The 12,970-nt window shown below is 41.3% G+C and overlaps 1 long non-coding RNA gene across 1 annotated transcript; it reads left to right on the forward strand.

Annotated features, from left to right (window-relative positions):
* Positions 1-1,344: 1,344 nt before the first annotated feature.
* LOC127359646 (uncharacterized) lies at positions 1,345-6,687 on the forward strand. The gene is made up of 2 exons (XR_007882695.1): positions 1,345-1,577; positions 6,321-6,687. It is a non-coding gene; the product is annotated as an uncharacterized LOC127359646 (long non-coding RNA).
* Positions 6,688-12,970: the final 6,283 nt, after the last annotated feature.

Here is a 12,970-nt window from a genome sequence, read left to right on the forward strand (position 1 = left end):
TTAAAGTAGCTGTAATTAAACCCCTTCTTAAAAAGCCCACTCTTGACCCAGGGGTTTTAGGTAACTATAGACTGATTTCTAACCTCCCCTTCCTCTCTAAGATTCTGGAGAAAGTAGTCGCCAAAGAGTTGTGTGACTTTTTACATAACAATAGTTTATTTGAGGATTTTCAGTCAGGATTCAGAGTTCATCACAGCACAAAGACAGCTCTGGTTAAAGTTAATAATGACCTTTTGATTGCTTCAGACAATGGACTTGTCTCTGTACTTGTATTATTAGATCTTAGTGCTGCATTTGACACCATTGACCATAATATTCTTTTACAGAGACTTGAGCATCAAATTGGCATTAAAGGAACTGGACTAAGCTGGTTTAAGTCATATTTATCAGATCGTTCGCAGTTTGTACAGTTTAACGATGAATCTTCAATAAATACTACAGTTGGTCATGGAGTTCCACAAGGTTGTGTACTTGGACCAATACTATTTACTTTATATATGCTCCCTTTAGGCAACATTATTAGGAATCACTCCATTAACTTTCACTGTCATGCAGATGATACGCAGTTATATCTATCGATCAAGCCCGATGAAATTATTCAGTTATCTAAATTACAAACATGTCTTAAGGACATAAAATCCTGGATGAGCTGCAATTTTCTGATGTTAAACTCAGAAAAAAACAAAATTCTTGTACTTGGCCCCAAAAACCTTAGAGACTCACTGTCTAAAGATATAGTTACTCTAGATGGCATTACCTTGGCCTCTAGCACCACTGTCAGGAATCTTGAAGTTATCTTTGATCAGGATTTGTCATTTAATTCCCACATAAAGCAAACCTCCAGGACTGCCTTCTTTCATTTAAGTTATGTTACAAACATTAGACACATCTTACCACAGACAGATGCAGAAAAAAGAATCCATGCATTTGTTACTTCTAGGCTTGATTACTGCAACTCTTTACTATCAGGTTGCCCCAATAAGTCCATTAAAACGCTCCAATTAATTCAAAATGCTGCAGCACGAGTACTGACAGGAACTAGAAAAAGAGATCACATCTCTCCTGTACTAGCTTCTCTGCACTGTCTCCCTGTAAAATTTAGAATAGAATTTAAAATTCTCCTCCTCACCTATAAAGCTCTTCATGGTCAGGCCCCTTCATATCTTAAAGAGCTCATAGTACCCTATTACCGCTCTAGAACACTACGTTTTCTGAATGCAGGGCTACTTGTGGTTCCTATAGTCTCTAAAAGTAGAACAGGAGCCAGAGCATTCAGCTGCAAAGCTCCTCTCCTGTGGAACCAGCTTCCAGTTGTGGTTCGGGAGGCAGACACCCTCACCACATTCTAGAGTAGGCTTAAGACATTCCTCTTTGATCAAGCGTATAGTTAGAGCTGGATCAGGTGAGTCCTGAACCATCCCTTAGTTATGCTGCTATAGGCCTAGACTATCAGGGGATTTCCCATGGTGCACTGAGCTCCTCTCTTCCTCTCTCTTTCTGCACTCATTCATGTCCCATTAATGCATGTTACTAACTTCACTTCTTCCCCGGAGTTCTTGTGCTTTCTCGTCTCGCAGGTTCTCATGGATCCTGGTGGAGCCTACTGCCATGGTCCTGCTTGACTGCCATTGCCAGTACTGTTGTTGCTGTTCACCTGTCTGTCTGTCTGTCTGTCTGTATCTCTCTCTGTCTCTCTCTCTCTTTCTGTCTCTTTTTCTCTCTCACCCCAACTGGTCGAGACAATCGACCATCCACCTAGAGCTGATGGATCTGTCCTAGGTTTGTGCCTTTTAACAGGCAGTTTTTCATTGCCCTTGTTGCCAAGTGCTTGCTCATGGTGGTACTGTTGGGTCTCTGTAAATAATGTTATAAGGAGTTCGGTCTAGACCTGCTCTATTTGAAAAGTGTGCTGAGATAACCTTTGTTATGAATTGGCGCTATACAAATAAAACTGAATTGAATTGAATTGAATTGAATCTTTGTGATTTCATAGCGGAATGATGTAATGTTTGTGACGTCATAGCAGAATTCTTACATCCATGTGATGTCAGAGCGGAACAAAGTAATGTATTTAAAATGTTCTTGTGAAAAACATTATTATTGTATACCTAAGTATTAAAGGTCCAGTATGTAAAATTTAGGAGGATCTAATGGCAGAATGGAACGTAATGTTTATATTTCTGATATCAGTAGTGTATAATAACCTTCATATAGTTATTGTTATACTTTTGTGACATTAGATTGAACTCTATTTATGTACAAATGCCGCCCATGGATTCTGCCATGTTTCTACATTAGCTCAAAAGGGACAAACCAAGGACTGGTTTAGGTTGGGAGTGTTTGCAATTTTCACAAGTTTTTCAGCCATTGCTTTGTCAATTGTGATTTCATAGCGGAATGCTCAAATGTTTGTGATGTCATAGCAGAATTCTTACATCAATGTGATGTCACAGCAGAATGTGAAATGTGATGTCAGAGAACAATGCTCACATCTTTGTGATGTCGTATAGGAATCTTGATGTAATAGCGGAATGCTCATGGCTTTGTGATGTCACAGCGGAATACTTACATCTTTATGATGTCATAGCAAAATTCTCATATCTTTGTGATGTCATAGCGGAAAGAAAAAGGTGTTGTCACAGCGGAATGCACACTTTCAATTGTTATGTCAAATTGGAGTGTACGCTTTCAATTGTTATGTCAAAATGGAGTGTACACTTGCAGTTGAATTGTGATGTAATATCAGAATGCGGATTGTGAATTCACAGGGGAAAACAGAATTTGATGTTAGAGCACAATGCGTACTTCCAATTGTGATGTCACAGCGGAATGCAGAATGTGGAATGTAATGTCATAGTCATATTCTCGCATCCATTTCCGAAGTCACTGCAGAATGCAGATTACATCACAGCGGAATGCTCACATCTTTGTGATGTCAGGGAAAATGTGATGTCATAGCGTAATACTCACATCTTTGTGATGTCATAGCTGACTGCTGTAATGTTTGTGATGCCATAGCAGAATTCTTACATCTATGTGTTGTTCGAGCGGAAGAAAGTAATGTATTTAAAATGTTCTCGTAAAAAGACTATTATTGTGTAAAGGTCCAGTATGTAACATTTAGGAGGATCTAATGGCAGAATGGAATATAATATTCATATGTCTGATCTCAGTAGTGTATAATAACCTTCATAGAGTTATTGACATACTTTGTGACCTTAGATTGAACTTTTCATCTACAAATGTCAACCATGGATTCTGCCATGTTTCTATATTAGCCCAAAAGGGACAAACCAAGGAATGGTTTAGGTTGGGAGTGTTTGCAATTTTCACAAATTTTTAGCCATTGCAGTTTGCCCTTGCAAGGGGAAGGTGAAGCAACAGAGTTGCAATCTGCAACTTCACCGCAAGATGCCACTCATTCCTACATACTGCACCTTTAAAAGCAAAAGTAGACACTATAGAACGGAATTGCTCCCATCAGTGTTATATTACGTTATACATAACATTCATGTTACTTGCTAGATATTTATGAAAAAAACTTTAAATTCATCAACTTCTGCAGGTCTTGTCTTATATGTCCAATAAATGAGCCAAGTCTTTCGCCCACTTTTTCAAATTTAATGTCATGGCGGAATGTGATGTCACAGCCGAATGCAGAATTCGGTGTTAGAGCGAAATGCGCACATTTTTGTGATGTCATAGGACAATGACAGCCTTAGTAATGCATTTATATCATTAATAGACTCAATTGGCTTCTGTCAGAGTGTAAATAAACCAACTCATTGTTTTAATCACACTCTTGACCTTGTTTTATCCTATGGCATTGATATTGAACATTTAATAGTCTTCCCACATAATCCTTTCCTATCTGACCATTATTTAGTAACTTTTGAATTCATACTATTAGATTATAAGCCATTAGGCAAAACTTCCTACAGCAGATGTCTATCTGACAGTGCTGTAGCTAAATTTAAGGAGGAGATTCCTTCAGTGTTTAATTCAATGCCATGTCTGAATTTAACAGAGTCCTATAACAACTTTAGTCCCTCTGAAATTGATAATCTTGTCGATAGTGCTACAGGCTCACTACGATCAACATTAGACTCTATCGCTCCTATAAAAAGGAAATTATTAAAACATAGGAGACTAGCACCTTGGTATAACCACCAAACCCGCCAGTTAAAGCAAATAGCTAGGAAATCTGAAAGGAAATGGCGCTCTTCCAAATTATCAGAATATCGCTCAAATTGGCAAGATGATCTTAAGATTTATAGAAAGGCCCTCCGTAATGCCAGAGGAGCCTATTACTCAGCACTAATAGAAGAAAATAAGAACAACCCTAGGTTCCTCTTCAGCACTGTAGCCAGGCTGACAGAGAGTCACAGCTCTATCGAGCCACATATCCCCATAAACTTAAGTAGCAATGACTTCATGAGCTTCTTCTATAATAAAATTATTACTATTAGAGAAAAAATTAATCACCAACTGCCATCAACAGTTATCAGTGGCTCTCCAAGTTCAGGGACTTCAGTGTCAATGTAAACTTAGATGTATATTTAGACTGTTTTTCTGCTATCGATCTTCATCAGTTAACTTCAATCATTTCTTCATCGAAGCCATCAACCTGTCTGTTAGACCCGATCCCAACTAGGCTGCTTAAAGAAGTTGTTCCCTTAATTGGCACTTCTTTACTGGATATGATTAATCTTTCTTTATTATCAGGATATGTACCACAGTCCTTTAAAGTAGCTGTAATTAAACCCCTTCTTAAAAAGTCCACTCTTGACCCAGGGGTTTTAGCCAACTGTAGACCGATTTCTAACCTCCCGTTCCTCTCTAAGATTCTGGAGAAAGTAGTCGCCAAAGAGTTGTGTGACTTTCTACATAACAATAGTTTATTTGAGGATTTTCAGTCAGGATTTAGAGTTCATCATAGCACAGAGACAGCTCTGGTTAAAGTTAATAATGACCTTCTGACTGCTTCTGACAATGGACTTGTCTCTGTACTTGTATTATTAGATCTTAGTGCTGCATTTGACACCATTGACCATGATATTCTTTTACAGAGACTTGAGCATCAAATTGGCATTAAAGGAACTGCCCTAACCTGGTTTAAGTCATACTTATCAGATCGTTCTCAGTTTGTGCATGTTAACGATGAATCCTCCATAAATACTAAAGTTAGTCATGGAGTTCCACAAGGTTCTGTACTTGGACCAATACTATTTACTTTATATATGCTCCCTTTAGGCAACATTATTAGGAATCACTCCATTAACTTTCACTGTTATGCAGATGATACGCAGTTATATCTATCAATCAAACCCAATGAAATTAATCAATTATCTAAATTACAAACATGTCTTAAGGACATAAAATCCTGGATGACCTGCAATTTTCTGATGTTAAACTCAGAAAAAACCGAAATTCTTGTTCTTGGCCCCAAAAACCTTAGAGACTCATTGTCTAAAGATATAGTCACTCTAGATGGCATTAACTTGGCCTCTAGCACCACTGTCAGGAATCTTGGAGTTATCTTTGATCAGGATTTGTCATTTAACTCCCACATAAAGCAGACCTCTAGGACTGCCTTCTTTCATTTACGTAATATTAGAAAAATTAGACACATACTATCACAGACAGATGCAGAAAAACTAATCCATGCATTTGTTACTTCAAGGCTGGATTACTGCAACTCTTTATTATCAGGTTGCCCCAATAAGTCCATTAAAACGCTCCAATTAATTCAGAACGCTGCAGCACGAGTACTGACAGGAACTAGAAAAAGAGATCACATCTCTCCTGTACTAGCTACTCTGCATTGGCTCCCTATAAAATGTAGAATTGAATTTAAAATCCTCCTCCTCACCTATAAAGCTCTTCATGGTCAGGCCCCTTCATATCTTAAAGAGCTCATAGTACCCTATTACCCCACTAGAACACTACGTTCTCTGAATGCTGGGCTACTTGTGGTTCCTATAGTCTCTAAAAGTAGAACAGGAGCCAGAGCCTTCAGTTACCAAGCTCCTCTCCTGTGGAACCAGCTTCCAGTTGTGGTTCGGGAGGCAGACACCCTCACCACATTCAAGAGTAGGCTTAAGACATTCCTCTTTGATCAAGCTTATAGTTAGGGCTGGATCAGGTGAGTCCTGAACCATCCCTTAGCTATGCTGCTATAGGCCTAGACTATCGGGGGATTTCCCATGGTGCACTGAGCTACTCTCTTCCTCTCTCTTTCTGCACTCATTCATGTCCCTTTAATGCATGTTACTAACTCCACTTCTTCCCCGGAGTTCTTGTGCTTTCTCGTCTCGCAGGTTCTCATGGATCCTGGTGGAGCCTCCTGCCATGGTCCTGCTTGACTGCCATTGCCAATACTGTTGTTGCTGTGCACCTGTCTGTCTGTCTGTCGCTCTCTCTCTCTCTCTCTCTCTCTCTCTCTCACCCCAACTGGTCGAGACAGACGACCACCCACCTAGAGCCGGAGGATCTGTCCTAGGTTTCTGCCTTTTAACAGGCAGTTTTTCCTTGCCCTTGTCGCCAAGTGCTTGCTCATGGTGGTACTGTTGGGTCTCTGTAATTAATGTTAAAGAGTTCGGTCTAGACCTGCTCTATTTGAAAAGTGTCCTGAGATAACTTCTGTTATGAATTGGCGCTATACAAATAAAATTGAATTGAATTGAATTGAATTCTGTTCCATAGAGTCTTCATTTGCTTTTAAAGGTCCAGTATGTAGGATTGCGTGGCATCTTGCGGTGTAGTTCCAGATTGCAACTCTGTTGGCTTACCTTCCCCTTGCAAATTGCAAACACTCCCATCATACACCAGTCCTTGGTTTGTCCTTTTTGGGATAATTTAGAAACATGGCAGAATCCATGGGCGGTATTTGTAGATGAGTAAAGTTCAATCTAAGGTCACAAAAGTATAACAATAACTGTATGGAGGTTAATATACACTACTGAGATCAGACATGTGAATATATTGTTCCATTCTGCCATTATATACTCGTAAATGTGACATACTCGACCTTTAATACTTAGGTGTACAATAATAATGTTATTTAAGAGAACATTTTAAATACAATACTTTGTTCCACTCTGACATCACATGGATGTAAGAATCCTGCTATGAAATCACAAACATGTGAGCATTCTGCTATGACATCACAAACGTGAGCATTCCGCTGTGATGTAATCTGCATTCTGCAGTGACTTCACAAGTGGATGTGAGAATTTGGCTATGACAATACATTCCACATTCTGCATTCCTCTATGACATCACAAAAATGTGCGCATTTAGCTCTAACATCGAATTCTGCATTCGGCTGGGACATCACATTCTGCCATGACATTAAATTTGAAAAAGTGGGCGAAAGACTTGGATCATTTATGGGACATATAAGACAAGACCTGCAGAAGTTGATGAATTTCAAGTTGACTTTTTTTCATAAAAATCTAGCAAGTAACATGAATGTTATGTATAACGTAATATAACACTGATGGGAGCAATTCCGTTCTATAGTGTCTACTTTTGCTTTTAAAGATGCAGTATGTAGGAATGAGTGGCATCTTGCGGTGAAGTTGCAGATTGCAACTCTGTTGCTTCACCTTCCCCTTGCAAGATCAAACTGCAATGGCTAAAAAATTGTGAAAATTGCAAACACTCCCAACTTAAACCAACCAATCCATGGTTGACATTTGTAGATGAAAAGTTAAATCTAAGGTCACAAAAGTATGTCAATAACTCTATGAAGGTTATTACACACTACTGAGATCAGACATATGAATATTATGTTCCATTCTGCCATTAGATGCTTCTAAATGTTACATACTGGACCTTTATACAATAATAATGTTTTAACGAGAACATTTTAAATACATTACTTTGTTCCGCTCGAACATCACATAGAGGTAAGAATTCTGCTATGGCATCAAAAACATTATAGCATTCCGCTATGACATCACAAAGATGTGAGTATTACGCTATGACATCACGATTTCCCTATGACATCACAAAGATGTGAGCATTCCGCTAAGATGTAAATTGCATTCTGCAGTGACTTCGGAAATGGATGCGAGAATTTGGCTGCCCCTGGAATCAGGAGGTGCTCTAACATCAAATTCTGTATTCCGCTGTGAATTCACAATCCGCATTCTGATATTAAATCACAATTCAATTGAAAGTGTACACTCCATTTTGACATAACAATTGAAAGTGTACACTCCAATTTGGCATAACAATTGAAAGTGTGCATTCCGCTGTGACATCACCTTTTTCTTTCCGCTATGACATCACAAAGATATGAGAATTTTGCTATGACATCACAAAGATGTAAGTATTCCGCTGTAACATCACAAAGCCATGAGCATTCCGCTATTACATCAAAACTCTTATACGACATCACAAAGATGTGAGCATTGTTCTCTGACATCACATTTCACATTCCGCTGTGACATCACATTGATGTAAGAATTCTTGTGTGACATCACAAACATTTGAGCATTCCACTATGAAATCACAATTGAAAAAGCAATGGCTGGAAAACTTGTGAAAACTGCAAACACTCCCAGCCTAAACCAGTCCTTGGTTTGTCCCTTTTGGGCTAATGTAGAAACATGGCAGAATCCATGGGAGGCATTTGTAGATGAATAAAGTTCAATCTAAGGTCACAAAAGTATAACAATAACTGTATGAAGGTTATAATACACTACTGAGATCAGACATGTGAATATTATGTTCCATTCTGCCATTAGATCCTCCTAAATGTTACATACTGGACCTTTCACTAACAAAGACCACGCCAATGGCTGTATGGAATCAGGAAAATTTTATGACATGTTATGAACACATATTGAATACTGGGAGGGAAAGGGTCATGGGATGGAGGGGATGGAAGGATGAAGGGATGATGGGGGAGGGGTCGAGGGATGGGGGAAAGGGTCGAGGGTTGAGGGATGAGGGGGTATAGGAAGGATGGGTGAGGGTTGATAGAAAGGGAGAAAAGCTGGTAGGATAGGTGGATGGAGGGAGGAGTTCGGCGAGATGGTCAGGAGGAACAGAGTGGGTGTTGAGACGCTGAGTGGGGGTAACCGTCTCGTATCTCTTCATGAGCCCCCCAAAGAAACTTCAACAAGACAGGTGCGCGTGAGCGTTTTTGATGTTGTTTGGTGGAAGATTTAATTTTAAGGATGGAATGGGTGAACGAGATGAAGCTAGAGAGTGTCATGACGCCGAGAGAAGGGAACGGAAGACTATTGGTGGCATGGAAGGTTTTAAAGCAGTTCCATCCGGTCATGTATGATGAAAGTGTGCGGGGAGCGACGCTGTTCAGGATGGCATCTTGCGAAATGGTGACCAGGTTTTGCCTATGGGGAGTCAGTTGTAGACTGTGGCTGAAAACGGTGGGACTGGAGTCGAAAGAGCATCGGAGGCTGGTGCCAGTTGCCTGAATTTCTGTAATGAAAAGCAAGAGAGTGCGTCAGCGATTGTGTTTTTATGGCTAGGGATGTGAGATGCTCTGATGACGAATTGGTGTTGTGCCGAAACTAAGGTGAGCTTCCTGACGAACTGCATTATGTCTAGGCATTGTGAACGTCCCTTGTTGATATTGTCTATGACGGGGCTGTTATCGGAGTGGATGGTGTGGATTTTCTTTGACCATTTGTGGCCCCAAAGAATAGTTGCGATGATGACAGGGTACATTTCGTCGATGATGGAGGAAGGGGAGAGCGATGAAAACTCAGGCGGCCATTTGGCTGAAAACCACTTGCCGTTAAAGTAGCCGCCGAATCCGACGGAAGGAGCTGCGTCTGGAGATGGCGTGATCTATTGTTGCGTAGTGCATGGAAAAGTCTGGGCTGGGGATTGAGCTGTTGATGCTTGGGACTGGAGAGCTGTGGGGGGATGAGAGGTCTATGATGAGTCTCTTTTTTCCTGAATATTTCCTGGTGGCGATGCCGATTGGGCTGATTCTAAATGGACTGAACGGTGGAATGGAGAATGGACCGATCATGAATCTATCTTTGATTTCTTGGTCCAAGAGTTTGTCAAGGTGGCAGACTGCAGGTTGTGGCATGTGTGAGAGGAATCTGGTATGACTTGTAAACCTGGGTGAAATCCGTTTTTGAATCCTTGGATGAGGTAATTGATGAACTTGCGGTGAGGGTGATTTTTTAAAGCGTCAGTGAGAGCGTTGATTTTGATGGGTGTGTTCAGATACTTACATTGGCCGTGTTTGGTGGGATTATGCGGACAGGTGGATCTGGTGTGGGCCTCGCCGCAGAAAGAGCAGGTGTGGAGGAAGCGGCAGCTTGAAACCTTTCAACCAAGGTCGTTGAAATTATTGCAGACCATCCTCCCGCCCTGATATAGGACTTGTCTGCCTCTTTTGTCAACACTTTTACGAAGAGGGCCTAGGGCGATTGGTTGGATGTTGACTGGATTAGGGGTGATGGTTGGAGGAGGGGCTGTAGGTGGCATGCTGTGAAAAACAGCAGGGTTGTGGTTAGTATGATATGAGGTCCGGGGCAAAGAAGCAGTGAGGGTGCAAGTTGTGGTGGGATGTGATGGGGCGCCGCACAGGTCGCAATTAAGCGAAGCGCGAGCTGAAAAGACACAGCAATAGAGCTCTGTATCCAGCGTGCCCCAGTAAGTTCCTTGGTTGAATTCGTGAAGGCGACCGGCAGCTTGGGAAGCGAACAGGATATGGTAGGTGTAGAAACTGATAACGTCATCGGCGCTGCCGCGGGCGCAAGGCTATGAACCCGGAAGTGGCCGTGGAGTTCTGTGATTTGGGGTGCTGCTTTCCTGGGAGTTTGTGAAGAGCTGGAACAGTTTCGCCTTATTGTCGGTGCTGTGGAAGGTTGTGTTCCGCTGATTGAGGGCGCGCTTCAAGCGAACGACCGTCCACTCCGAAATGTTTGGAGCCGAGGGACGATCGGCGAGACGGCGAGGTGGTCGGACGCCGGGCACAAGATCTTCCCCTGGAGCTGTGGGGGGGAGAAGGCCAGATGGCGTTGGAGCCGCCGGTGGATGGAGACTGGGAGAGCCTGACAGCGTGGATTGTTGAATGGGCCCGGGCTGGCTGACGAGCAGGGATGATAGGTGAAGGAGAGGACTCGGGGATGTCGTCAAACAGTTCGCTGTCTGGCGGGTTGAGTATGATATCGTTTTCCATGATTTTAGCTATTGCTTTCGTTTTCGTATTTTGGCTCTGACGTTGTAGAAAATTAGTCAAGGAGGGAGTGAACGGAAAAAGGTCTGCTTAAATATGTATTGAACGGAAATGAGATGAGTTCGGGGCATGGTTTTTGTTCCCGAACCTAGTCATAAAACTTCATTTAATATTGAGGTATACAATAATAATGTTTTTTACAAAAATATTTTAAATACATTACTTTGTTCTGCTCTGACATCACATGGATGTGAGTATTGCGCTATGACATCACAATTTCCCTATGACATCCCTATGACATCACAAAGATGTGATGTAATCTGCATTCTGCAGTGACTTCACAAATGGATGTGAGAATTTGGCTATGACATTACATTCCACATTCTGCATTCCGCTGTCAATTCACAATCCGTATTCTGCTATGACATTACAATTGAATTGAAAGTGTACACTCCATTTTGACATAACAATTGGAAGTGTGCATTCCGCTGTGACATCACATTTTGCATTCCTTTATGACATCACAAAGATATGAGAATTTTGCTATGACATCACAAAGATGTAAGTTTTACGCTTTGACATCACAAAGCCATGAGCATTCCAATATTACATCAAAATTCCTATATGATATCACAAAGACGTGAGCATTGTTCTATGACATCACTTTCCACATTTCGCTGTGACATCACATTGATGTAAGAATTCTGCTATGACATCACAAACATTTGAGCTTTCCCCTATGACATCACAAACATTTCAGCATTCTGCTAGAACATCGAACTCTGCATTTGGCTGTGACATCACAAAAATATGTGCATTTTGCTCTAACATCGAATTCTGCATTCGGCTGTGACATCACATTCCGCTATGACATCAAATTTGAAAAAGTGGGGGCGAAAGACTTGGATCAATTATGGGACATAATGTGTGTCCGTGTTCTTGTGTGGGTCCAGACACAGATTTCACAAGATTAAAAGAATCAATGAGGTTTAAAAACCCCTTTGCCACTGGCTTATCAGGACAACACACATGAACATTAAAATCCCCAACAATAAGAACACAGTCATATATAGGCATGATTTCAGCCAGGAAATCAGAAAAGTCATTTAAAAAGTCCTTAATGTACTTGGGAGGCCGATAGACCACAGCACACAACACTGTGTGAGAGCGACCAAGCTCAAATAAGCTCAGTTCAAAGCTGGTGAAAGAGCATGACAGCAATAGCTGCTTACATTCATAATGACTCTTATAGACGGTCGCTATTCCTCCTCCTTGGCCCGATGTCCGCGAGGAGTTAAAGTAGCAGCAATCATGAGGTAAAAGTTCAGTGAAAGCGCTGGATTCACCAACACTCAGCCATCTCTCAGTCACACAGAGGAAATCTAATCCTCGGGACGTGGAGAAATCCTTTAAGACAAAAGCAAGTGATCTAGCATTTACCAGGCCAATCCTGGCAGGACCTATATGATATCACAAAGATGTGAGCATTTTTCTATGACATCACATTCCACATTCCATGAGAGAGAGAGAGAGAGAGAGAGAGAGAGAGAGAGAGAGAGACAGAGAGAGAGAGAAAGAAACAGAAAAGAGAGAGAGAGAGAGAGAGAGATACAGACAGACAGACAGACAGGTGCACAGCAACAACAGTACTGGCAATGGCAGTCAAGCAGGACCATGGCAGGAGGCTCCACCAGGGTCCATGAGAACCTGCGAGACAAGAAAGCACAAGAACTCCAGGGAAGAAGTGCAGTTAGTAAGATGCATTAATGGGACATGAATGAGTGCAGAAAGAGA

This window comes from Dicentrarchus labrax, unplaced genomic scaffold, assembly GCF_905237075.1.
Source record: "Dicentrarchus labrax unplaced genomic scaffold, dlabrax2021, whole genome shotgun sequence".
Lineage (NCBI taxonomy): Eukaryota > Metazoa > Chordata > Actinopteri > Moronidae > Dicentrarchus > Dicentrarchus labrax.